The following is a 26297-nucleotide window of genomic DNA, read 5'->3' as shown; positions in this document are numbered from 1 at the left end:
AAAAGACAGTGAAAATGGGAAGGAGATTTCTTGTTGTATTTTATGTTTTACAGACGTTCCCCAGGTAATCATTCCTTAACCCATTGGAAGTGTTCAGTTATTTTGGAAATATGCTTTATCAACAGAATGGAGAACTTCCTGAGCTGACACAAAATGGCTTCCTTCTGACATGAAGGAGCTGTGCTTTAAACTACTCTAATTTAAGACAACAAGTTGATAATTTTATGCAAATTATATCCTCTACACAAATAACTCATAACACAACTATTTTGTTTAAGTGCCCCTGAAGAGAAATTCATGCACTTTCTTTGGTTCATTAAGAACTCAAATCTTCAGTTTTAAATGTCAAGGAAGAGAGTAGAATTGGTCTGGGTAGGCAATAACTGTTACAGCATCCTACAGAATTGAAATGCAAACAAAATTGTAATACTTTGCAAAAGGTTCAACTCCTAAAGATCTTTACATAAAAATCAAAATTAATCTTGGGAAAAAATAGTTATTACAGTAATTAATCTGTAATTAATTTCATATTATACCAAACATCTGTTCTTTTTCTTTCTTTCTTTCTTTTTTTTCCCCCACCAATCCATTTGGCTTAAGTACTTCAAGTGACATCTTTCATTAATCAAATAGATTATACATCAAGTGTCGGCATTAAGACTCACCAGCAAGCTGAAGGTACAACAGCAATATGAAATGTTATTGACAATACTATTTTTAAAATTTTTATTTTAAAAATCTTTATTAGCATTGTTTATTGAAAAGGGGATTTTTATGGCTTTTGAGATTAAGTGCTGTAGGTTTGGAATTTTCACTTACCACTAAAAATGCCAGAAAACAATTAATTACAAGATTGTTACCTTAAGAAAATATTATGCTACTTACAGTATTCAAAATAATACACTGTGCTCAGAATGGACTGATTTGATCAGAAACCAACTTCAGATGTAGAAATGAACAATAGACAATAGAAGCAATGATGGATAAAGAACAAGAACAGTCATCAGAATTGTTTGCCTAGTTACTTACACTATTTGCTCATCCACATGTCCTGTATATATTTGTCACAGAGTCTAGCTGGTGATGTCTGACCATACATACAACTCTGCAGTTACATATTCAGTAAAATTCAGCTATCACACTATACAAGCAGATCTTACATAGAATAGAATACTGCACAGAACAACACAGTATTTTATGTATCTGATTCCACTGCTTTACAGGTAAGTTGCTAAACATTTTACTAACATGACAAAATCCTCTGATTAGTGCAGCATTTGTGAAATGGTGACAGATGCTAGTAATAATCACACATTGAGTCCATCATTTTCTCATTATGTTTCTTTTGTTACTAGCTTCATCTTTCCAGTTATCAGCCTGTCCCATAAGCAGATTAATAATTTTTTTGGTCTCTAAAGCTTGTTAGATGAGTGACCGACCTTTTCTATACCTACCCTACCATCTGGATTCCTCTCTTATAGTTTTCAAGTCTGTAGCTGTAAGACCACTTAGAAGCCATTTTATTTTGAAGAGTTATTTATGTGGTTATCTGAAGTAATCTTATGCTCAGTGTTGGAAGCAATATGGTTTACTGCCTGCTTTGTACAAGCAGATAACGTCTATTGTTTGTGACCTACCTCGCCAAATTATAACAGGCACATCAAATATTAATTTGGCATTTCAAGAATGATTGAAGAATATGCACAATGAAAGGCAGCTAGAAAAGCATATGTTAAACAAACTGCCATCTTGATGGTGGCCTTGGGAAAAAATTCCCCTTCTGTACATTCTACACACACAAAACAAGAACTATCCACTGTTTCCATAAACTTTACCAGAATTTCTCGTATATACAGAGAAAACAGGTTTGGCCATAAAATCTATGTAGTACATTTTTCCTGACGTGTACAGCAACCTCTCCATAACAAACTCAAAATGCTGCTGGGGGGAGAAAAATGAAATTGAAAATTCTAATGGCAAGGTCATTCATTCAGGAATAACTTCTGCAATAAACCAAAAGGTTTTGAGTTGGAAACTGACAGTGGGAAGACAGAGATTGGAATAATAATTGATCAAATGTCAATCAAGTCAGTAACGTGACTTGATGCCTTTGCACTGGGCTTTCAAAAGACCTCTTAGAATAAATGTTCAAGTGGGAAGAAATACACAGAAAAGATACTGCAGTGACCAGGAAGTAGATGGTTTCATAAGTGGAAACTGAAAACACAAAACAGGAGTGTCAAAAGAGAATATTTACTGAAATGAAAAAAGAAAAAATACATCATGTATGTACACATACACACACTGCTACTTACAGTGGTACCGATTAAGCTGAAGGACATCTCTCCACAAAATAAGCTGTAAATTAATCTGTGTAACTGCATTTTTTAGCCATTTGAGAAATGATTAAGTGGAATGGTTGTTCTGTGTTAAGTAGCAAAGCAAAAAAAAAAAAAAAAAAGCCTCACTACCTTTGAAGCACCTGGTCCCATTAATGCTGTGAAGATCTGTTACGTGGCTGGATGGAACACTGTGAACTTAAGACATTTTCAGTTTTCTATTTCTGCAGTGGAATTGTTAAATGCCCGTGGAGAATGAATGTGTAAGATGTTTCCCTGCATTTGTGAAGTTATGATTAGAGCCTTAAAACAGCTACCTAAAATAAAATAAATATTTTCACTGTTGGTTCAAAGGATCTTTTTCTATACAATCTAGCTATTTAAGCTGTATTCCAAATACTTATTTATAGACCTGCACTTCCATACAGCCTATTTTGAGAAGAGTTTTTTGCAGTGAAATATAAGGCTCCTCCTTCAGCATCCATCTTCAAGTAGCTTAAACAGAAGCTGTCTTGCGACTTTCCTCCCAGCTTCTCAATGGAAATGCACACTTGCTAATGAGTAGTCAATACCTTGTTTAAAAAGTTTTTGGTTACTGATCCTAAATTTGAAGTGTTAATTGAAATTGAATTTCTACCTGGAATGGAAGCTGCCTTTTGTCACAGAAGGTAAAGTCAGCACTAAGACCTCCTGGGCACACTTGGGGCACAAATACATCCACACAGATGTATGTGTGCATGTTTTTCTAACTACTGCTGCATTTAACTGGTTAAAAAGAGTTCAAACAGCCTCTGTTCTGGTCTGTTTCCTATACAATTTGCCTGCAGTCGGCCTTGTTTTCCTTTATCCGCATGTCCTAGTTTCTCTAGATTTGAGTTAAAGACAAGTAACAATACAGTAGTACGCCTTGCCATTATTGCAAATAGCATCATTGAAAAATGTTTTCTGAATTTTCACAGTAATTGACATGCTCACAGCCAAAGACACACGCTCCTGTAGCATCACAGCCTAGGGACTTTTTGCCCTGTTTTGCCCAGCTGTTTTCATTGCTTAGGCTCAGCAGACTGATAATGAGGCAGTAGCAGACTTCAGGAAAGCTGACTATAGATCACCCCTCATATACTGGGGTGCATAATGGAAAAAAAAAATCAGTTCCCTGGAGTGAGGGGAAAAAGCTGAACAAAATATACAGACTGTTGACAGGGCTGAACACAAAGCTTGTTGCAATGTACTGGCTTCTTCCCCACAGATGCCTTTTGTTCAACTGAATTATTTTACCTTATTTCTCCTAAGACTTCCTGTATTAGCAGAGGATTTCTGGCTCCAGTACAGTTTGACTTGTTAGTCAGCTGCTACCTGGAACACCTGCACATGACTACTGGTATAAACTACAGTATACACTGTATAAACCATTCCCAATAAATTTTTCTTGAAACCTTTTCTCCTTATCCTGCCACAATGGACTCTGCTAAAGAATCTGTCCTCTTCTTTTTTATAGTCCCCCTTTAGACACTGAAAGTTTGTTGTACAGTTTCCCCAGAGAAATTATATACTTCTAGTGACAGTTACAAAGCTTTCTGCACAGTGTTCCTTAAATGACTTTGGTTTGTCTTAGGGATATAATTGGGCAGGTGAAAATAAAACAAAAATACAGATATCTGAAGTGCTTCAGAGTAAACCTGAATGAGAAGTGAAAAACTGTAGGTAACAATAATAAGTGACCTATCAGCTGAGTGAAAAAAAAATGTATGTTGAATAGCCCAGAGCAATCAATGAATACTTCTATCACAGCACTGATATGAATGCTATGAGGTCCATGGGGGAGGACCATTACAGGACTTCAGCTATGGAACAGAACACATTGGTCAGCCATTGTGCAGCACCACAACTACTCCTCATTCTGAAACTTAAAAGGTCCCTAGAGTTACTCTGGAACTTCTACCTCAAACAAGTTTTGGGGGAGGTTGAAATTACCCTCCTCCTTTGTCCACCCTTCTGAAACACCTGCAGGCACTGGTGAATTTAAAAAATGTGGCACAAGAGAGACCAAGGGGAGCACATAAAAAAACTAAAAGCACGGGTTATTTGGACTAGCAGCTTAATTTCAGTTTGCCACCGCCCGCTCCCTTAAATATCTTGATTGCAAACCTGACAAGTTTCCTTATCTCTGGAAGAAAAACATTTTGCTGTTTTCAGTCTTCCTATTCTCCAACAGACAGCTTAGCTTTATTCTCCCAGTATGAGGTGTTGGACTACTTTCTTTCTTAAATCCAGTTGCCCTGAGGGTGCAGCTCAGCTTGCCTTTCCCTAGGAGAAATACAGGGACATTACTTCAAGATTTGTTGTTTGCCCGGTTACTTCCGTAACCTGCCATACCCTTCTGCAACGCCACTTTGTTTCAAGATAACGAAGTCACAGATAAGCGCGTATCTCCTCGAGGCCCCTCCGGGGACTTTCCCCACCGCCGGCCCTGCAGATCTCACCCAGGCCCTTTCCCACATCCTCGGATCCCACAGGTAGGAGAGGCAGCCCCCCCATAGCCCCTACTCCACCCTCATAACGCCCCTCTTTAGGCAGCGGCTCCCTCCCTCAGGGCGCCCCAAGCCCCTTCTCTCAGCGCGGCCCTCACAGCAGCAGCAGCTGGGAACAGCCCCCAGGCCCCTCTGAAAGGAGAGAGAAACCAAAGCCGCGATACGAGCGGCCCGGCCCGGCCCGCAGCTCCCGCCGTGTGGAGGCAGCCGGCAACAGTCCTCACTCAGAGCCGCGACACACCGCCGCACCTCGAACGCCTCCGCGGGCAGCACAGCGCCATTTTGGGACGCTGGAAGGCGGTGACTATAGCAACCAGGAAGAGGCGGACATCACGCGGGGTCACCGCCGGCCCGGCCCCCTCTTAAAGGAGCAGAGCCGGCTCTGGAACGGCGGCCGGCCAGCGTTCGAGCCCCCCGCTGAGCGCCGCTGCCCCGCGGGCCTCGCTCGCCCCTCCCGCCCCCTGCCGGAGGGGAGGTCCCGAAGCGGACCCCGGGGTGACGACCCCGGCGGAGGGATACGGCTCTACGGCCGCAGAACGCGCCGAGCTCAGGGAGCCGGACTCGCACACGGCCGCCGCCGCGGGGGCTGCGTGGGGGGCGGCAGCCCGGGCGGGATCCGCCGGTGGGGCCGGGGGCTGCGTGGGCCCCGTCGGGACCCGGGCGCTGGGAGAAAGTAGTCCCCCGGGCTCCCCCCCGCGCCGCTGGAAGGGGTTCGGCGGCGGAGGCGGATGCCGCTCGGTGCTGCGGCTTCAGCTGATAATTGAAGGGAAGAGAGGCGGCTGCTGCCGGGTGGCGAGGAGGCACGGAGCGTCTGCGGAGGCCGCATCGGGACAAACTAGGTACCCGCGGCCCCTCCGTCCCCCCCTGGTGCTGCTGGGGGAGGCGGGGCGCGGGACCTCGGCGTTCTGGGGCCCCCTGGTTCCAGGGCTCCCCGGTGTTGAGTGCCCCGGTTCCCCGGGCCCCCGTTCGTTGGGCCTTGCCGTGTCTCTCCGGCCGCCCCGCTCTCCATGGGGCTGGGGCTCCGGCCCGGGCCATTGTTGGGGTGCGCGGGGGCGGCCGGGCCTCGAGGTGGGTGCGGGGCGCGGGGGCCGCGGGGCCGGTGTGGGGCTGTAGGGCCCGGCCGCTGCTCCCCGTTGCCGGGTGGGGGGGGTGGCAACGCACCCCGACTTGAGGATGGGCTGAGGGGGGCGGCCCGGTGCCACCTCGATACAAAAGGGCAGCGTCAGTGTTGACACCGCTCTGTGCCCTTCCGCTTCTCCCTCCCCCCACTCCCGTTGGCCCCTTTTCCTTAATGGCTCTTTCCGTGTTTTTCTTTGTTTTTATTTTATTTTTTTGCGTTGACGCTATCAAATATCTTAAAAGAAAAAAAAAAAAACAACCAGAAAATACCAACTCCTCTTCCTCCCCCTCCCACCTCACAGCCTGGCTTGGCAAAAATGCTCCATAATCGCCCGCCGTCCATATTTCAGTGCCTTTCTGGGGGGGGGAGGAGGAGGGAGGTGGGGAGAGAATGGAGGCGATGTAGGGCCGAGTTTGCGGCCCAGCCCGCTGGATTATTTTCGCAGCCGGCGCATCGGAGACGCTGTTTTTGTCGCTTTCGGTCACGAAACAAGTTCCCCGGCCGCAGCGTTCTCTTGCATAACGCATCGCGTTCGGAGGTCGCTCCGACGGCGGCTGCCGGCCTCCCCTGGAGCTCCAGGCCCGGTGCTGCCCGGGGCCGTCCCGGCGCTGCAGGCCCGGTTTCCTGTGCTGTGGCCCGGCATTGTTCCCGGCCCCCCTTCGTGGTGCGCCGGCCTTCGGCCGCCGGGGGGCTCCGAGCGGGGGCGGCCCGAGAGTCTGGGCTGTGAGCCGGGAGAGAATGGGGGGAAGAATGGAAAGTTATGTCAAGGGCTTTGGGAGAAAAACATCGACGTAAGGAACAAAGGTCCTGCCTGTGCTGGGAAGGCCTGCCTGTGAGGCCTGATTGTGTCGCATTTACACACGGGAAGAAACGAGTGCTTGGTACTGGCCTACATTGATTCTGTAACTCTGGCAAGCAGCTTGGGAGTGTTTTCAGAGCCTGTGCGGTTTGTTTGGAGGGTGCTTTTGTTATATTGTTGATAGCAATCTAGTGTTAATTTTAGTTAAAAATATTTCTTATATATTTCCAGAAGATTGTGTTCTCTTTCTTTCTTTTTTTTCTTTCTTTTTTTTTTTTCTTTCCCATTTCCCTGCCCTGTTGCAGCCTCAATACCCATCTGGGCCTTCTATCCCCACAGTTGAAAACTTTCCTCAAAGGGGGGGTAACTTGCACAGTTTCCACTGTGTATTCTGATTACTGAGCTTCCTGGTGCTTTAAAAGCTGTCAGGAAGAGGAGCTAATTAGTTACCACCTCACTGTATGACATACATCCTTCAGAACAGGGAAGAGGAGGTGTTTAATGACTTACATTTTAATTTATTTCACAAGCTTTTTTTTTTTTTTTTTTTTATGGTAACCGTGGCTATAACTCCTTTGTAAGGCTTCAAAACCGAGCAGGCCTTGCTGTGATTGCTTCTATCTGCTGTCTTTACAATTCTCTCTTTCCCTCCCCACATCCAAGGTTGTTTCTGGTTGTATTCGAGCTGTGTGTGTTTAATTGCTGCTTAAACAGATCTGTGAGATTTCAAAGTATTTTTTTTATTTTATTTTTAATACATGTATATGCAAGTGTGTAATGAACATCAAAGCAGTGCTTGGAAAATAACAATACCTCTCTGCTTTTTGATACCCTAACTGATAAATATTCATAGGGATTAAGTATATTAATGAAAATTGTAGTATTTCAATTTTCACAGGTGTCATGCTCAACTAAAGTGTTTAAAAGCAGTATTCTGGTGAGTAAATAACACTTCTGGTACTTCTTTAAAAGCTTACATATTTTCAGCTTGTGGTAATTAAAGGGAATGTATTGTGAGTGATTCAGTTGTGTACATAGCCTAGTTCTATAGGTTTGATCTTAAAAGTGGAAGTTTCTTTCTGAAGCATTTATTGTTGAGTGCCTCTTGTGCTTGAGATAGAAATATAGGTGGTCTGAGTGTGTGGGTGTTAGTTTTTTTTCCTCTTAGTGTTTCTGACAAATGTGGGGTTCATCTCGTGTGACTGACTCATGGTCTGTGTTCTCCAGGCTCCAGATGGTTCCATAGGTAGGATCTGAAACAGGTTTTAGCTGTTAGTAGAAAAATTGTAGGTCATCTGTGGTGTGGCATTACTACTTATTAATATAGCAGATCTACTTTAGTAGGAGTGCTGATGTGTTGAGTAAGAGGCTTATGAAAATGGAGTCTTTTCATGTCTTGCAGAAGTTCTGGCTGGTAACCAGCAGGGAAATGACCTGTATCTTTTGCAGTAAATGAGTGATTGAAACTCCTCCTTGATAAGGAATCATACAGGGTTGTTGTTTTTTTTTTAATTTCTATATTATGTTTTGACTGTTTGTCTTCAAACCCAGGATGTGTACATTATACATTATAATAGCAGTTAAGGCCCTTTGTAATATCATTCTGAAGTTTCAAGTCTCCAGTTATGGGCAACAAGGACCCTGCATTCCCAGTACAGCTTTTTATTATTATTATTTTTTGAAACCTTATAGAATTTACTTTAATTTCTTAGTTGAAGCCATGCTGAGTTTTTGTAAGTCTTTGTATTTCTGATAGGTAGTTATTTAACATGAGACAATGTGGTAAGATAACCTGACTAAACTGCTTTTGTTTTTCCAGTGGTGATGCTGAGGTTTGAGCAGGAAAATTACTGTTTCATTAACCTGCATGGTTTTACTTACTTTGCAGTGTAAGTGAATGTCAGAACCATCTGTGTTACTTCTTTAGGCTATGCTGTATTTTCTAACTAGGTAATTAGTAAGTAGCCTGTAGAACACTGCTCATCACAGGTCTGTTTTGTGTCACACTGAGGTGAATTATTGTAACAGTGTATAATCAGTCCCAAAGTTGTACACCGTGTACTATTTTGTTGTCAAAAACCGAGACCTGGAACGTTTCTGGGATCTTCCATTGGCTGGTCTGGTGATCTGTGTCCTGTTCATCACCTGCAGAATTAGTAACACTCCCTATTAAGCAGTTTGTGGACTCTGACAAATTCTTAGTAGTGGAAACTTTTAATCAAGCTGTCACTGCCCAATTCAGTACTGACAGTGAAGGCAGTGATGCATCTGAATTTCTCAGGAGCAGGACAAGCAATTACCTTTGGGCCAGTGGATGTTTTTTGTGAAGTAGTAGAGTTTACTATAAATTTGCTTTTGATGTTTTAGTTTATTTGCAGTATTGCAGCAAGTTTATGGCAGTATATAGACCAGTTTCTTATGGAGTGTTTTCATACTGAGGTTTTGATTTAGGACATGAAGCTGATAACTGGAATACAGAGTTTCATTAACTGTCCTATTTTATTTTTTTTTCCAACTTGCTTGAAGAAGTTTGTTCCTTGAGAAAGATCTTCACGCTTCTTATGGATCATCAAACATTTGTATACCACAAAACGCTTGCATGTAGCTTTTTGGTTCAGAAAGTCTCTTCAAACAAAGTAATTACACATAAAATATGAATTCAGCATTCTATGAACCAGAAATTTCTATTTGCATGTGATATCAGTCACTGTGGAAAAACAACAAGTCAGCTTGCTCCTGTGCTGCATCCTTTGAAATAGTGGCCATGGTTACTTACTGTGAGGGCTAGTTCTGAGGAGCAATTGTTCTCCTAAGGCTGCCATCTGATAAACTTGTTCTCAGCAAGTTGGTTGACTAACTGGAAATATGCAATGATGTTCTTCAGTTTTGTCTGGTGGCTGGGGCTCAAGCACACACAACCAATTCTGCTCTGCCTGTAACAGGGCTTGTCTTGTAATGTACTGACTGTTGCCAATCTTAGTTGACTCATGAACATATACAGGACAAATATGGTAGAAAACGGCTGTGTGTGAAAGTGTTAGTCTGCTTTTTAAGAGAAGACTGTGATGTAGAAACAACTGGAGAAGTTGAGTGTGATTCAGCAAAGTGACCTGATTCTGGACTTCAGTATTGAATGAGTGAGATGGATGATCTGATTATTGTTATTTTTTTAATTTTAATTTTTATTAAGTCACAGCTGCCTTCAGTTGATCAAAGCAAGCCTTTTATTATAGTGAATAATAGAATAATCTAGTTTAGAAATGACCTCCGGAGGTCATTTGGTTCTGCACCACTCTTGACTATTTCTACTTTGGTCTGAATAGCTTTTAATTGATCATCAAGCTGATAAAATCGCTACATCTTCTTGAGTGATAGGAAAGAAAAAACCAAACACATCAGAAGATGGATGTGAGGAGGGAACTGGAAGGTTTCTGTGTAGTAATTCAGTGCTTTGTCATGGGAGGGGGATCAAATTTCTCAGTGTATTTTGAATGGATTTGTCTGCTTTGTGATGGTGTCCGCTTTAAAAATAATGAGTGATAAAACAGGAAAGATTTGGCCCACAGAAATGGCCTGAGTCATCTCCTGAAATTGGAACCTGGAATTGTAAGGAGCTGTGTGCTGTGTCAGAATGGAAGCAGAGGGCCCTGGAACTTGTTGAACAAGACTTTTGTGTTTTTTTTAAGCTCTGAAAAGCAAGGTGGATTTTGTTGATTCTTCTTTCAGAATAAGATGATCACTATTTTATTGTATGACATCAAAATAAGTAAACTTAATGTGAAGAAAGGCAAATGCTTGCTAGGCTTGGGGAAAGCTGGAAGGTTCTAGAATGTTGTTTATTTTGTGACCCAGATATTATCTGGGGACAGAGGTGTTAATCTTCAGGAAGGCTGTGTAGTTGGAGGTAGGCATTTCTGTGCTCCTTCTTTACATTTGTGGCTGACTGCTGCTGTGTTTTTAAAACATGGTTAATAGCCTTCATTGTTAATGCACAACTGTAACTGCAATGGAGATTTCTTACTTTGATTGTTCCTTAGGGATAGTTCATAAAGGTAAACCCATTAAGAAAACTAGACCTGGGTTAAACCTTCATGGGTAATCTAGTGCGTAATTGTGCTCCAAGGTAACTAGGCCTAGTCTTTCACAGTCTTTGCTTTTGGAAATCATGAACTGTTTTGTTCTTGATCTTTCTTCACATTTAACTTCTGTCTAACCTGCTTCACTGTAAGCTTGTTATGGCTTGTTTTATCCTTTCTGGATACAAGAAAAGCTCTCTGAGCCTTTTCTGAGTCTTTTCTCTCTTAGTCCAAGGTTAGTGAAATGTAGAAGCAGAAGGACCAAACACTGATGAATAATAGTGGAAATTAAGAAAAATGTGTGAAATATCTCTTGAACTGGTAATTTTATTTTTTATTTTTTGAAGCTATGTGTTGTGGACCAAACAAATGGCAAAACTTAAATCACAAAAGCATGTGTGATAGTCAGCTTCTCCCTACTCTCTCAAGAAAAAAGACAACTGTTTTTTCTTTACCCCGCACTCTGATCATAAAAAGGGACTTGCATTAAGTGCTATTGACACTGGCATAATGAATGCTTGCTTAAACTCCTTGAGTTACTGAGGACAGCTGTCTCATATGCCTTTGTAGGTTGTGAATCTGTGGTAGATGTCTATTTTTGGACAAAGTTTTATTGGAAGATGTGGTTAGAAAGTATTTTCTCATGTTAGTATTGACAAATCTCTAATGTAATTAGCTTATTCAGTACCGTGTCCCTCACTGGCCTTAAGAAGGTGTCGCCATGTAACTGAACCTTCTGATCGCAGGTGAAATGGGGCCATGCATTTAGAGAGAACTAAAGCGTTCCAAGTTTACATTTGGCTCACAGCCTTACACAGTGAGTTTTCTCTTCCTCTTTATTTTGAGGATATGCTGTTGCAATCAAGTTAATGAATGGGAACTGTGATTTCTGGTGCAAACTCTACTTGTTTTGATCTTTGTGGTTGTTCTGAGTGTAGTAGCTTGATGAGCTGATCCTTTGTGGAGGGCTCATGGTCTGGCTAAGCCTGAATGACCAGCCCCTGAATGCACAGTTGCACAGTTATAGCTTTCAGGTCCTCAGCAGCAGGAGTCAAAATTAGTGATTTCAGGTAATGAAACAGGCACAAATTCCGTTGGTGTGTATTAAGATACAACTTGATTGGAAGTTGAATTACAAAGTTTGGGGGTGCAAATGCCATTTTGCACTGTCACTTCAAGAAAGTGACGGAAGCTGTGTAACTTTGGCAAACTTTCAGCAAAGGTTCCAAATCTTAGAAGCAGCACTTTATAAATCAGCTACAGTCTGTTCTACAGCATTATTTCTGTTTAAGTGAGAATGCTTGTTACCATGTCTCACCATGGTGGTGTTCTGCCTGCGGTGCTCAGAAGATAGTCAGCTTTCTACAGTAGAACAGCGGTACTAAGAATGAAGGGCTGCATTATACCATAGGATTGTGGTTAAGGATTAAAGATGTTAGCTTTGTTCCCTTATTATGTTACAGAAAGTTTGGCAGAAGAACAAATATAATCTTTATTTTTTTTGCCAAATACAAGATGGCAAGTATGCTTTCTTCTGGATTTTTGTATGACAGCTTTGAAAGTAGAATCAGTAGTGCTGCATACTCCCTATTTCTAGCTTACCTCAAATATTTGCAGGCTTGTGACTATATGTAGATCTCTGCCACGTTTTGTACTGGGCTCCTGCTGGAAACTTTCATCAGGACTTTAACTGCAACTGGAAGAAGCTCTGTTTGTAGGAATACAATTGCATGGATTAATCTGGAAATTCTAGTACTTCCTTGAGGGAATAGAAAACTAGTTCTCATCAGATTAATTGTGAGGAGGAAAGATGAACCTTTTATGCCTCTTTATACCTTTTATGCATGTCATAGGGCATTGTGATCTGAGTAATCATTTCCATCCTTGCTTATATATATATATATATATATATATATATATATATATATATATATATATATATATATATATGGATATACATAGAGGATGTTAATACTGCTGAAGCCAAACTGGAGTTGGAACAGAATGCCACTGAAGATTCTGGTCTAGCTGTGTTATAGGCAGATGCATTGAAGTAAGCTGGAATCTGGGAAGTACATATTTGGAAACTTGAGATAAGTCCGACTTCAGTAATAAGTTGCTTCCTGAGAGCACAGTTGAAATTAGTGCCAGTGTCTATGAGTTTCCACTCAAGTGACAATCACAGTAGGCTCAATCTGTCACTGTCAAAATACAGCACAATGAACCCGTTAGTTGCAATACTTTATTGCTTCCAGAGATGGTCTAAAGTATGTTCCCCTGGTACATTAAGCTTTCTTCTCTGTGGCAGATTTAGGCAAAAGCTGTTGGAACTATTATTATAGCTGTAAATAAGATTGGATCCTTAATGTAGTTGCATCATCTGCTTTTGAAACTTTGTGTATTTCATTCAGGTGAAGCCTGAATTTCTATCATATTGAGATGATTGAGCTATTATGTGTAAATTCTGATGGCAATACCTGTAGTGTCTCCAGAACTGCTTTGTCAGCTCCCTTCACTTGTTTGTAGTCTGGCTGCTCTAAACCAGCCTTACTTTGTCTGTAGTATCAGCTTCCTTGTTGTGTTGTTCTTGCAGTGTCACCTGACAGTTTGAAACTGCTGGGAACCCTGTTCAATTTTGCATATACTACTAATGCAATTGATTTTTCTTTTGTTTTTGGTGTCAGAATATTTTAAAGAGCTGATCAGAAGTAAACCAAGTGGGTTGCAATACATCATAAAACTGTTTAATGCGTCTGACAGTTTGTCATCTAAAAACTATTCCCCTTCAGCTAAGAAATGGTTTCTTCCTAACAGATTGTGTTGGTACCCTTCAACAAAATCACGTCAGGCTCATTGGAAAGGCTCTCAGTAAGACAGCAAGTCAAAACTAGAGAGCAGGCTAACTAACGGATTGAACAGCACAGCTAAATGAATGCTTTGTCCCTTTGTTCTGTAACCAGTTCTGTAAGACTAGTTGTCTTAAATGTTGCTGTTAATAACTCAACTGCAGAAATCTGTGTTAATCTTTCATGGAGCTCCCATGTCTGTTAGATCTACAAGGAGCTCGTGCCAAAAAATTGAGTAGCTGGTTTGGTTTCCTGAATGTATCAACTTTTGGCACTATTCCTGCCCCACCCCTCCCTGCATCTGGGAGATATCAAACTGAACCATATGGGCACAGAGTGACACAGCAAGAGAAGGATCGAGCTGAATAAACAGCCTCTACGTACTAACTCTGTCCTAAAGAGTGGTGTATGGTTTGTGGGTTTTTTATTTTTAAATCCTTGAAGCCACTGCTTATACTGCAGTAACTTGCTTTGTGGAGAGTTATCTTCAGTCTTCTCCCACCCAAGCAGTATGTGCTGGGACAGGTTATTTTCCCTTAATCACCATGTGGTTTGTTATTGGCAGTACTGTGGGACAGGGCAGGGAAAACTTAAAAACTGCATTGGCTTACTTCTTTGTGGTGTCATTTGTAACCTCTTTATGTCCTAGTCCTGAGCGATGTGAGCATCACATCTCTCTGTTGGTTGGCCTGATAGAATAGAACTTGGTATTCATAGGCTGCATATGAGGACAATGAAGTACTATTGTCCAGGGATAGGCTTAGTAAGAGACTTGGTAATAACATAACATAATCTGCCAATACTGTTGGTATTTCAAACTCACAAACATCTAAAGGCAGTTAAGAGCATGTGTTAGTGTTTTCATGCTTTTTAATTCTTCAGTCCTCTTGGAAGATTGTTTCAGCATGTCATTTCTTGAATTTCAGAATCTTGCCACTTACATCTTGAAAGGCACCCTTGCAGTTCTGTTTTGCCTGCTGACTATCAGTGGTGTAACCTCATTTTAAGTAATTTTCTTCTCATAGTGTCTTACCCTTGGCCCTTATAGAAGGCATTTATGACCTTCAAGTTGCCAGGCTAAATAATCAAGACTTTATTAGTTGTGTCCTGTAAGAGTATTTTCCAGTTCTCTCAACTCAAATTCATGTCTGTTAGCCAAGGTCAACTGTAATGGCATATGGATTCTAGGTAGATATTTTATGCAAAAGTACTGGAGGATTATTGGTTGCTGTATATACTGAAGAACCTTCTCCCCTCTGCCTGCCCCCTGATACTCACAGTGCCAGTGTATGAGTAACCAAAATGTGTAATCACTAATGCTTCAGCTGACAAGGTTCTGGCTCATAGTAGGACTTCCTGTTTTAGTATGTGGGTATAGGAGCTTCATGCTGTGTGGTGTTACTGCACTTCATTTCTTTGTAAGTGTCTCCTTGCAGTCATTTGCTGTTCATTTTTGACCTGAGTGTTGTTCAGGAAGAGTCCCCTCTTCCTGAAGAGGCAGGAAGTAGAAGAAGGCAACTTTCAAGTTTTCATGGTTTGGGGAGAAATAAGAAGACTGAAGGAAGCAGCTAGAGCTTAGGTAATTGTATCACCTGAGTGGCTGTGTTGAAACAAGTAGAGGCTGTAACAATTATAAAGCTTGTATCTTATTTCACAGTTACCTTCTACAGATAGTAGTCTGCTCATCATTACCAATACCTTCTGGTGAACTTAGATGCTGATATTTTCTATTTGGATTCTGCTTAATGGGTGATCGGCTGTTTAAATAGTTCTGCATTCAACAAAGGGGATACTGCATGACTTCTCTTCTGTAAGTCTGGAAATGGTAGTAAGTGCTCTGGTCTCTGTTCAGAAAAATTTTTCAGTTCCAGTGTTTGCTGGTGTTTTGTCGTTACTCTTATTAGTTTTTCAAGACTTAATTGCATCACAAATTTAAGATTGTCTGCCTTCAAGTATTCAGGATGTGTAAGTGTGCCCAACTTGCAGAAAGTGTTTTTTCCAGTGTGTTTGTTTGTTTCAACATTGGTCCTTCAACCACAGTAGCAGCTGCGAGTATCTCTTATCTACATGTGCCTTAAAGAACTACAGTATGTTTGACATATTTCTGTGGTCTGCTTGCATTAAGAAACAGCTTTGAAGCTGGAAGGAGTGGATAGCTGTGGTTTAATAGTCCTCATCAAAGAGTACATGCAGAATTCTGATTCATTGAGAATATCTACCTACCTGCTTTTCTAGAGTAAACAAATAAAATCTCATTGCACTAGTGTTATGGAAGGCCCTGTGAAAAGTATTTGAAAGAACAAGCCTAAAATAGTTTCTCACAAGAGTGACTATTCCTAGAAATGTTGTTAATGTTAATGGGATCTCTTTAAAGAGTGGTTTGGTTTTTGTTTGTTTTTAAGTTTGGAGATGATACCCTAATGTGTTTCTGGATCATTTTTGGTTCAGGATTCTTTAAATGCCTTATTTTTAGTCTAAAATACACTGTTGGAAGCTAAGATAAGAGGAAGAGAGCAACAGGATGGTGTAGTATGTTTACATGTTTGGTTGGTATGCCAGTGACTCCAGCTGTTTTGTTGTAAATAAATATTCTAACTGTATCATTAAAGCCTGTTGCTCTCCAGGGATCTCCACACTTACTTCCCTTAAGGAAGATGTTCTGAAGATGTTAACCCAGTATGCGTAAGCTTCTAACAGTTCAGGTGAGAAATTCAAGGGCTGAGAGTTCTGTGCCCTTTCTCATGAGTGCTGCTCTGAAATGACTTAGTATGACAAGTAGGAAAGATGCAAGCTATTGTATTTCCCCTGAATCTCAGGTAGCTTGTGTGAAACATGGCTGAACTGCTGCTTGTAAGCCTCTATTGTTACGCATAATCCAACCTGTTTTAAAACAAACCATTAGCAATAAAACAAAACAAACTCCAAAGAACTGACCAAAGAAAAACAACAGGAGAACCAACCGTACTTGCTTCAGAAGGGTTTGACTTTTTTTCCATCAGTGATATTAAAAGCAGAAAGTGACAGGTGCAAATCCAGACCTGTGTAGCAGCTAAAAGCAGATGCTCAACCTACAGTAGAATAAAGTGATGTAAGTACCTAAGTAAAGTAAGTCAAGGTGCATCCAAATCAAGGTTGCTAGTTGCTACTTGTATTTCAGGTTATGGCTTCCAACTAGATCTGCACCTGTTAGTGTGATTGCTCTGTCACTGAGGAGATGCAGGGTTGGTGGACCACCTCTGAGCTGGAAAGATGGTTGGCATATTCATTTGTGACTGGATATGTACTAAACTGATCTGTCCTTCCTGCTTGTGTAGACTGGAGCAATGTTTGTGGTGGGAAGTTCTCAAAGTTTTATCAGTGACCCTGTTAGTTAGTGTCTGTTTTAGTTTGTTGGTATAAACTTGTACAGGTGGGATCATTTGTTTTGACTCAACTCCCTTGGATATGCTCAACTATAGCATGAGAAAGCTCTGTGTTGCTGCTACAGTGAAACCGGTAATCGTAGTCTGTCTCAGTAGCTTCTGAGGTGTTGGGTAAGAGGAGGGGCTTGAAGTAATGATATACCCAAGGTGACAGCATTAGATAAATGTATGTGGCTGCTGGAGAGCATCTTCTGGCAAGCATACAAGGCCTTCACTTAGTTTTTGGATAAGAGGAACCAGTTTCTATTTCTAGTTCATTTTGGCGACTACACTCCCTAAGGTTTCTCAAGAAACATCTTGTTGAGCTTTCAGCTCCCACCAATACTGTAGGATTCTTAGGAAGATAAAGTGATATTAAGCTGAAAAACTACTTTGTCAACAGATAGCTCTAATGACTGACGTTTGTGTTTTCACTCCATAGACTGTACTGTGATTTTTAGTGGTAAGTTGTCTTGTGTGAAGGCTATTGTTTGAGTGCAAATAGTGTTCTCACTATTGAGCTTGGTGTTTAAGAAGATAGTTTAGGGGGAAAAAAAGGGGGGGGGGAGGTGGATAGCACTGTTTTTGGCTCAAAATGTCTGTTGTATGCACAGAATATTTATACTGTTGTTTTGATTAGAAAATAATTGCTTATAAGGTGAAAAGTGTTTTTATTATTTAAATACAGTGATATATAAAAAGCCCAACAAAACCAAACCCATAAACCAAAGGCTGCTCCCTTCCTTGAGATGCTCAGGCTCTGTCGTGCAGCTGTTTCATGGAATGAATGTTGTATATTGCAGTGGCATAAGCTGGCCTTGATATATGAAGCTGCAGCAGCAGGCTGTTTTTTTTTTGGTTAGAAGCTTTATGCAATTTTTGTTCTAACAAGTTAAATACTTTAATTATGAATGTCTACTTTATTAATAAATAGTGCTGTTTCAGTAAGTACTGTTTACAAGCTACTGAATCTGTATGGAAGTCGTTTGTGGACAGTTTAGACTGTTTTCAAAGTGCAGTACAAGGTATCTGCATGCTAAGATTCTTCTACCAGGGAAGTCTTTAAGTGCAAAGGAAGGGTACTAGTAAAATCTAGAAGGAAGATACAAAGTTCAACTAAGCATTTTTGGTAACAAATGCATGTTGGAGGTACTAGGAATAACTACTTAAAAAATGTGAACTGGGGAAATAGTGGCAGTAGAGACGGCGTAATGGATAGAACACTTCATTGCTCATTAATCTTATGTGGGATGTGGATGTGCGTAACTGACAATCTTTCATTAGCAAAACAGGTGTAAGATTAAGGAGAGGCTGCAGCCTTTAGGAAAGGACTACATTTTGCATTTAGTACAGTGAGGTACTGTGCAGAGGAAGGAAGAAACTGTTCTCACTTCTGGGCCTACAGGTATTTTTCTTCTTCCTTCACAAGCAGGTCTGCTTTGTTCTGTTATCCGTCCCTGAAGTCAGTCAGTTCCCTGTGTGGTTTTTTTACTCAACTGTTATAAAGAGATGTTCTATCTTGCATCATGAAGAGGCAGTCCTCTTCTTTTGTTTGCCTTGAGTCTGCCCTACTAGTGCTTTTTCATTAATCAGCCTAAAATAAATAATGACAAAGGAAAGGATGTGCAGAATAGTTGTAAGTCTGTATAGCTGTCTTGTGGACTTGTTAAGAAAGAATGAAAAAACCAACCATTTTTGCACAAGAGTTGGTGAATTTTGCATTTGATTTCAGTGTCGTATTAACAGCATGGACTTTTTTCTTGTTTGCAAAAATCTTTCAAGGAGCCTGGCTAGACAGAGGCATAGCTTTGGAGAAAAACCTCCAGTCTGTGTGCACACAAAGTATTTAAAAGAAGCCTTGTCTTCCTTTACTCTTTGCTTCCACCTGTGGATATGGTCTGTTCTGGATATGGTACCTGTTTTTGTGGGTAATTGTATGTTGTCACTTCACTTTTTAAGCGTCAATGTAGGATAAAAGGTTGCCTATGTAGGAGACAACTGCTAATATTCTGATTGGATCACAGACAGATTGTGTGAGTAAAGGCTTATCAAATCAGCTGCTGTAATATCTGGTTCTTAAATGATCATCTTAGTCCAAGCCTGAACTCTAGAAGGTTTAGAGCCCCACTTATTCTTTTGTAAGTATCTCACACCTGTGGATGACTGTTCTTTTGGTCTGTGTTACTGGTAGTCAGTGAATCTTCACAGTATGCTGGAGAGCTGGAGGATAACTAAAAAGCGTTGAACGGATTGAAGCTGCATGTCCTTGCCAGGCCAATAAGAAAACTTTCTTCCAACTCTGACCATCAGTAAGGAATTCAGGCTTGGGTAAACCTGGCCAAGTTAAAACTGAATAAAAACACTTTGTTTTCCATCAAGATGTTAATCTAGTGAACTGTAACATATAGCTGTGGAGTTAAGGATGTTGCTCGGGTGAGGAAAATGTGTGATAGTCTGCAAGTGTTGTTAAGGTAAAGCAGAAAAAGGAGCTGGTGCTCATCACATATGGGAAGGAATTTGTCTTGCTTTTCTTTGTATTTTATGGAAAAAATATGGTGGGTTTTGTTGGGCTTAAAGTTAAAACTAAGGCTGGCATCCTGCTGAAAGTCAGGTTCTTATGTTAAGACTTGCTCAGGTTTAGCATCTTAACTCACTGTATTCTGTCCCTGTACATACATGTGTTTTTTTTTTTTTTTCTCTGTGCTTTAATCCATGTGTTCAATGCCTTGTCTCTCATTTTTGTTAGCGGTGTTGAAGTGTGTTTACAGGTGGGTATGCAGTCTCATCAGTATCTGTGCTATAAAGTTGTTTCTTGTATAAAGCTCAGTATTTGGGCTCTTGACAATTTTTTTTTTCCCCGTGACCTTTTTAAACTGCAATTGTATGAGCAAATATTGTATGTTCTTCTGTGTAGTTACGTGAAAGAACAGCTCTGAGCGTGGTAAATTCCTGATCCTATCATTGATAGGATCAGCTTAAAGGCAGTTTAATCCTCAGTGTCTAACAGGTGTTGCTCTGGGTGTGACTTCCATTTGTTCAGCTTGAAACACAGCTTTTCTTTTTCTCTGTACGTACATTATGTACTCTGGTCCATGGTTTGATACAAGGTGAATGTCTTAATGGTGTATGTTTGGTAAATGGTTTGGAGATCACTAACTACATCGCTGTGAGTTATAATGCTAAAGAACAAAGCTCTTTTTCTTTGCTTGAGAAGATGTACTTGTGGCACATAGCAAAAACCTATTGCTTTGAGCACTATCCTTAAACTTCTTTTAACCTCTTTGCTCATTACTGTAGTATCTTTCTAGTTGAAGATCCATACGCAGATCCAGTGCTGAGGAGGCAGCAGTCATGATGTCTTAATTGCAGTCCTTGAGGAAAAAATCTAAACTAGTTCCCTAGATTGTATTATGTTGTGTAGGAATCTTGCTATGTAGCAGGTCCGTGATCTTTTTGTGTAGCATTTAGTGGAGAGAAGCTTTGGAGGATAGTGTAGCCTGCTTGAGATGGCATTGGAAAGGAAGCTTCAACACACATCAGGTACTAAATACCAGTGATTTAAAAAGAAACAACAACAAAAAGCACCCTACTATCAAGCAATGAAAAACCTCCCCAAAGTCTCCTAATTTGTCTAAAAAGTTCCTAAATGTTACCTTGAAGATGCAAAAGCTTGACCTCCATTTTATCAGTAGATAAGAGGCAAGTATTGCCCCTACCTCCTCCCATTGGAAATGTAGATTTCTTCTAGCTTTCATCTGTCTTTAAGATCTGTATGATGGAAGAGGTTTCTCAACTTTTAGCACTTCTGTGTGTGAAGTACCTTCCTGTTGAAGGTGAATATTATCAACTGAAGACCCAGTCTCCTCCCTCTTTACCTTCTTTTCAAGGTAGATCTGCATAATGCCCTTCCCTTAGACCTGTAATCTTGGTGCCTGGTTTACAGTTTGCCATCCATCTGTATAAGACAGTGACTGGTCTGTGGGACTTGACTGGGGAAGAGGCTTGGTGTTGTAGCAGTAGATTCTGCATTAAAACCCATGTTAAGTAAATGGAGCTTGCAGCTACGCTAGATATTCTGTGCTGGGTAGGGCAGAGATAGAGTGGGTGATGATCTTGGGTACCTTCCTGGCTTGCTTGCATGAAAATGCTGGAATCAAGCTTCTAAAGTGAAACTGACACTAATCACACAACTGACTGTCTGCTGCTTCACTGACAGTGTAAACCCCTCTGCTGTTCATTTGCCATGCTTGTCTACTTGGTCTTGACCACCTGCCTGCTAGTTTGTCTTCATCTTGGCAATTTCACAGATCTGTACTTTGTGAAGGGCTCCTTCTGTTCAATTTATTTCAAAAGTTTCACTCCATTGACTGCTAACAAGCCAAAATGACTTCTGTGTAAGCACCAGGTTGTGGAATTGCATACTGGGACTCGAGAAGCACAAACTTTTCTATTTAGTAGCTTGTCAACAGGTAACAGTCAGTTCAAAGTTCCTGTAAGGGAGTGGAGTTAAGATCTTGCTGTATCAGCTGAGTTAGCAGAAAAATTTTGATCTGATGTAGGTGTACAGAGGAAACATTGAAAGCACAGATTCCTCATTTGTGATGAGGTGGCTTAAATATCTCTGAACTTCTTCTGGAGTTGAACTTTTGTTAGGTGACTCACAGATGTCTAGACTGTACTCTACTGAACACAGATCTAAAAGCTGCTGGGCTTTTGGTAGCCTTCATAGTTGTAAGCAGAAAAAAAATAATGAATTGCTGCAGAGTTGACTGAAGTATGTGAGAGAATGTAATGTTTAACTGGTTTTAAAATTAGAACGAAAAACTAGAAGCAAGACACTGAAAACAGAAGCTACAGGTGTTGTAAACGTAAAAACATTTACATGGCAGTCGGCTGCTGAGAGCATTTCCTTTCTTTGTTCATGAATTCAAGTTAAATAATACAGTGTTGGAAAAACTTGCATTGAACTAGTTTTGACATGCTAGGAGGGTGACATGGGAGGGTAACAAGCTGTTCTGCAAAGAAAGCAAGCTTAATTTGAGTGAAGTCATGCTCTGGCTTTGTAAATAAACCAGGAGAATGGTTTTGATTGTAAACTCTTGCTGATGTTCTTAGAAGCATGAGGAACAGGATTTCTAATTTAGAAAAAAGCAGAATATTAAATATCAATAAAGAATGCATGTTTGTGCAACACAAATATGTTATGTTTTATTCCTTACTTTTTGTAACTTCTTCTACGGATAAAGGTCTAGGATTGGAATGACACCAGTATACTTTTCAGGACTTAAGTGTAGTACAAAGTAGAGTGAAACAACTTGTATGCTTTCTATCCTTCTCCGTCACAATGGGAGAGAGCAGTTAAGTGATAGAACTGAAGAGGAATCCCCTTAAAACAGCATACTGTTTGTTCCATACAGCTCCTTTATTTTGTCTCCTCAGATTGCAACTTCAGGTACAGAAGAGAGGACTAAAGGAAATGAAAGCTTTTAAATCCTTATGTTAGGCAGCCTCTTAACCAGCTCTTAAACACTTCAGTCAAGTTATAGTAACCGTTTAATTTCTCAGTACACTTTAATACTGTGTTGTTTCTCCCCCCAGCATTTCTTTGAAGGAGTGGAGTCCTGAGACAACTGAGCTCACCATGTATTCTGTACAAGCACATGTAGAATAGAACAAGATACTGAGTTTTGGTTCCTTTCTGCTGTTCAGATGAATAGGAATGTTCTACTGCCCAGTTTTTAGTGTGTTTTTTCATTTGTGGCCATCCATTCCATTGATATGTTTCTCATGGCTCTTTAGTTCTTTGGAGAGTCACTTGTCCCGTTGCCTGGTTATCCAGCTATCTGTCAGCAGGAGCAATGTTTTTCTATTGCTCTGAGCAGCTTCATGTTTGGTATTTCAGTTTGGACCCAAGGAACCAGCTGACGTTCCAGCTTTGCTTTTAACCACTCCACTGTTTTTTTTTCTAACCTGGTGACGGTTTAGGTTTCTATATCTTAAAACTTTGTTCCCTTTTACTCAGCAAAAGGGTTGTGCAGTGTGAGGCTTTAAATTTGTCTTACCTGGTTGGAGTAGGGCTACTGCTGTGCTGCAGCTTGGAATGTCTTTGCACTATTACTGTACTGTCCTTAGCAGCTCCAGGTTGTGTGATACCATCTGCCATTTAGTTTGCCCTAAACAGTACTTGATGTCTGACTTCTTCAGACTATGCTTTCCAAGCTTCAGTATGGAAGACTAATGGAAGTCGACAGTTAAAGATACTACTTTGTTGGCTTGGGGCCATTGTGTGTGTGTATATAACCTGTTGGGGTGACATGGTCCAGCATAACAGCTGGGGCGTTCTTCTTGTAAGCAGTGCTGGGCATCTATTTCAGGATTCTTTTCTGCTCCAGGAGTTTCTTAATCTTCATTTTGATGTACTGAGTTTTCCTGATGCCAACTAGCTGTATAGTTCCCCAAATTCTGAACTGTAAGATCATGAATGAAGATATTTTAAGCTCTCCCTTTCTATTGTGCTAAGATTTTGTCTTCCCAATCTCGTTTAGTGAATAAGTGTGTGTGTAGACTTGGTACAGAGAAACTTAATCTGGTGCTTACATCCTTTCAGGCTCTTAGTAACTTGCTGACTTCAAACGTGACTGTGTACTGTTGGAATAGGTAGCAGTTTGAGCTTTTGGTTCCCACCGTAGTGGAAAGCTGTCTGCTTAATGTATCAAGAGCCAAAAGACACTGTAATCTCTTGATGGCCGTCTGTGTTGTGAAGTCAGTAGAACAGTGAGTAACTGCTTGACTGACTTGTGGATAGTTCATAGCTTGAGTCTACTTACACTGGCGCTTGAGAAGTTTTCTGCAGTATCTGTAACTCTTGCTGTGTTTCACAACTGATTGAGAAATACTTCTACTTTAATAATTACAGAACAACTGAATGTTCAGTTGCAAATCACTCCAGGAAGCAATTTTTTTTTTGTCAGCGGTTTGGAAGAATCTGTACTAGTGAGTGTGAAAATGGGTTTGTGAACAAGTTGCAAGTCTAATGTCTTCGTTGTCTTCCTTTGATATTTCAGTTCATGTGCATATGTCGTTGTTTTCCTTCTCAAGTTAGTCCATGTTACATGATTTCAGTTTTCAGGAGCTGTAGTTGGGGAGTGCTTTCCTGATGCTGTGTGGTTGCAGTGAGAAGTGGGGCAGAGTTGTTTTCCCACCAGGGTTGCATTTTGGAGAGGTGCAGTACGTGTCCTCACACAACTGTACATCTGCTCACGTCTGAGGTTGCAGGTCACTGGATGTCTGTTTGCATGGCTTTTTATCAAATGCTTCTGCTGAAACTTTTTTTGCTAGTTTGTGTCTCTTTCCTTCATGCCTTTATACACCTGGCATGGTGTTTTGTTATTTAACGGATTATGTCATCTTTCCCTATCAGGGGATCACTTACGATTCATGTTTTGCCTTTCTGCTCATCTTTACATGTAAAAACCTGTTTGCTTTTTATAGGGAGTGTTACCAGTTTGCTGTGTCATGTTGTTAGTGGCTGCAGAGCCTGTTGGAGTGCTTTGGTTTACTCATTCTCATTTTCTCTCAGTAGCTGGAATCACTGTTCAGCATCCTTCAGTGGGTACTTTTGGGTGTTAAATAAAAGCTGATATGGGCTTGTTTTGTAGTTGTCCTTCCTCTGTCTTTAGGGATTAAAAAAAACAGACATCTGAATGAAACAACAGAAGTGTCAGTTATTTCCTACCATCTTTTCCAGGTTCCACTGTAAGCTGTCAGGTGTCTTTTGTATCTTCTTTTGGAACCTCCCCAGTAACATATGGGCTATACAGATTGTAACTATAGCGCTCATAAGAGTTATGTTAGCAAAATTAATTTCTGTGTACCTTTTCTTTATAGTAAGCAAGACAACACGTAACTAATAAAGAAGGGTTTATTACTCTGGAAGAATATTATGCAAGTTAATGATTAGATAGCAGTGCTTTAGGTGTCTTCAGAGTTTATGTTATGAATTGGTTTGAAATGCTATTCTGTTGAGTTCATCCTCAGTCTAAAATGAGTGCTTATGAGGAAAGCATCTGCAGGTCAGTGCTTTTGCATCATTGTATATAAGATTAGTGGGTTATAGTTCAGTAAACAAGCCATGTTAGTTAATATAAACTTTATACTAGCAGAGGACCTGAATTTAAAATTTTCACATCCAAAAGGCTATCAATTAAAGAAGAGATCTAATGTGCAGGTGTAACTCTGTTATGGAACATGGATACTTAATGCAGCTGAGGCAATGTCTTTAAATGACAGGGCTGTGTGTGTGTGTTCAGGTGATGCACCGCATTGTACATCTCGTTTGAGCTTAAGATCTAAGGATGGAGAGGATTAAGAAGTTCTAGGATTGAGGCTTACAGGTGGGTTGGAGAAGTGAATCTGAGAACATTTCAGTTTTGGGAACTTCTGATCTCTGTTCCAATTCTTCTAGTGTGCAGAACTCAGTTGTGACCTACTGAGAGCATCACTTTTCCTGTGGGTGGGCTGGCTGGGTGTGTGATGCTGTGTGGCCTCGGATGCTTTCAGTGGGATGGAAATTAATGGTTTGATATCAAAGGTCATAGCAAAGTCATGAAGCTGCATCATATTTGAAGGTGAACTTGGGAGTTGTGGCAGCACAGTACACATTAAGGAACTCAGTAAAATTGAGAGATATTAATATATGTGTAATTCAGGACATTACCTTGATTTGACAGATGCCTTACAGGACAAAACAGCTGCCATGTCATTATCTGACACAGCTGAAAATATCTTGGGTGTGACCGTGTGCTGCCTGTGTCTGAAGCACGGACTGCTTAGGCAGATGGATGTTGCTTTAGGGCTTCCCTAGATGGTGTCAGGATTCCAGATGCTGGGATTACTTCAGCATCTTCTGGTGTTACATGGGAAAGTCTGCGCACTGACCCTAGAGTGGAAAGCATGTGGCTGGTGCACAGCTCTGAAGTAAGTGTTGCGCCTTGCGCAATAAATTCTTAGGGAATGCATGGTCTTACCGTAGGTATGAGAATTATGACAACCATTTTATAATATGACTGACAATTTGACTTAAGTACCTTATTTAACCCTTAGCTGACCTCTCCATTGAAGATGCTCCTTTCTCCTTTCTTGTCTCCTTGCTGGTGTTTGCACAGAGATGTCTTTTCATTTGTTCT

The 26297-nt window shown here is 40.9% G+C and overlaps 2 protein-coding genes across 31 annotated transcripts in view; one reads left to right on the top strand and one right to left on the bottom strand.

Annotated features, from left to right (window-relative positions):
• Window positions 1-5253, bottom strand: part of ZBTB38 (zinc finger and BTB domain containing 38) — an 84058-nt gene extending 78805 nt beyond the window's left edge. For both annotated transcript variants that reach the window (XR_014933188.1, XR_014933189.1), the window contains exons 1-2: window positions 5120-5253; window positions 4488-4646 (exon numbers count right to left, since the gene is read on the bottom strand). The gene's annotated coding sequence lies outside the window, so the exon portion shown is untranslated. The remainder of the gene's footprint in view (window positions 1-4487; window positions 4647-5119) is intronic.
• TRIP12 (thyroid hormone receptor interactor 12) overlaps window positions 4696-26297 on the top strand; it is a 65201-nt gene continuing 43599 nt past the window's right edge. For 11 of the 29 annotated variants that reach the window (XM_085512937.1, XM_085512935.1, XM_085512929.1 and 8 more), the window contains exon 1: window positions 5611-5709. The gene's annotated coding sequence lies outside the window, so the exon portion shown is untranslated. Of the gene's footprint in view, window positions 4856-5610; window positions 5710-5778; window positions 5939-6340; window positions 6932-7687; window positions 7727-15074; window positions 15291-17435; window positions 17576-26297 lie in introns of those variants that run through there. The other 18 variants (XM_085512938.1, XM_085512930.1, XM_085512926.1 and 15 more) reach the window with 12 other exon arrangements.

The sequence above is a fragment of the Coturnix japonica genome, chromosome 12, assembly GCF_054131305.1.
Source record: "Coturnix japonica strain WE chromosome 12, WE-NBRP24, whole genome shotgun sequence".
Taxonomy (NCBI): Eukaryota; Metazoa; Chordata; class Aves; order Galliformes; family Phasianidae; genus Coturnix; species Coturnix japonica.
The sequence above is the reverse complement of the archived record's forward strand: the minus strand, read 5'-3'. Positions and strand labels throughout refer to the sequence as shown.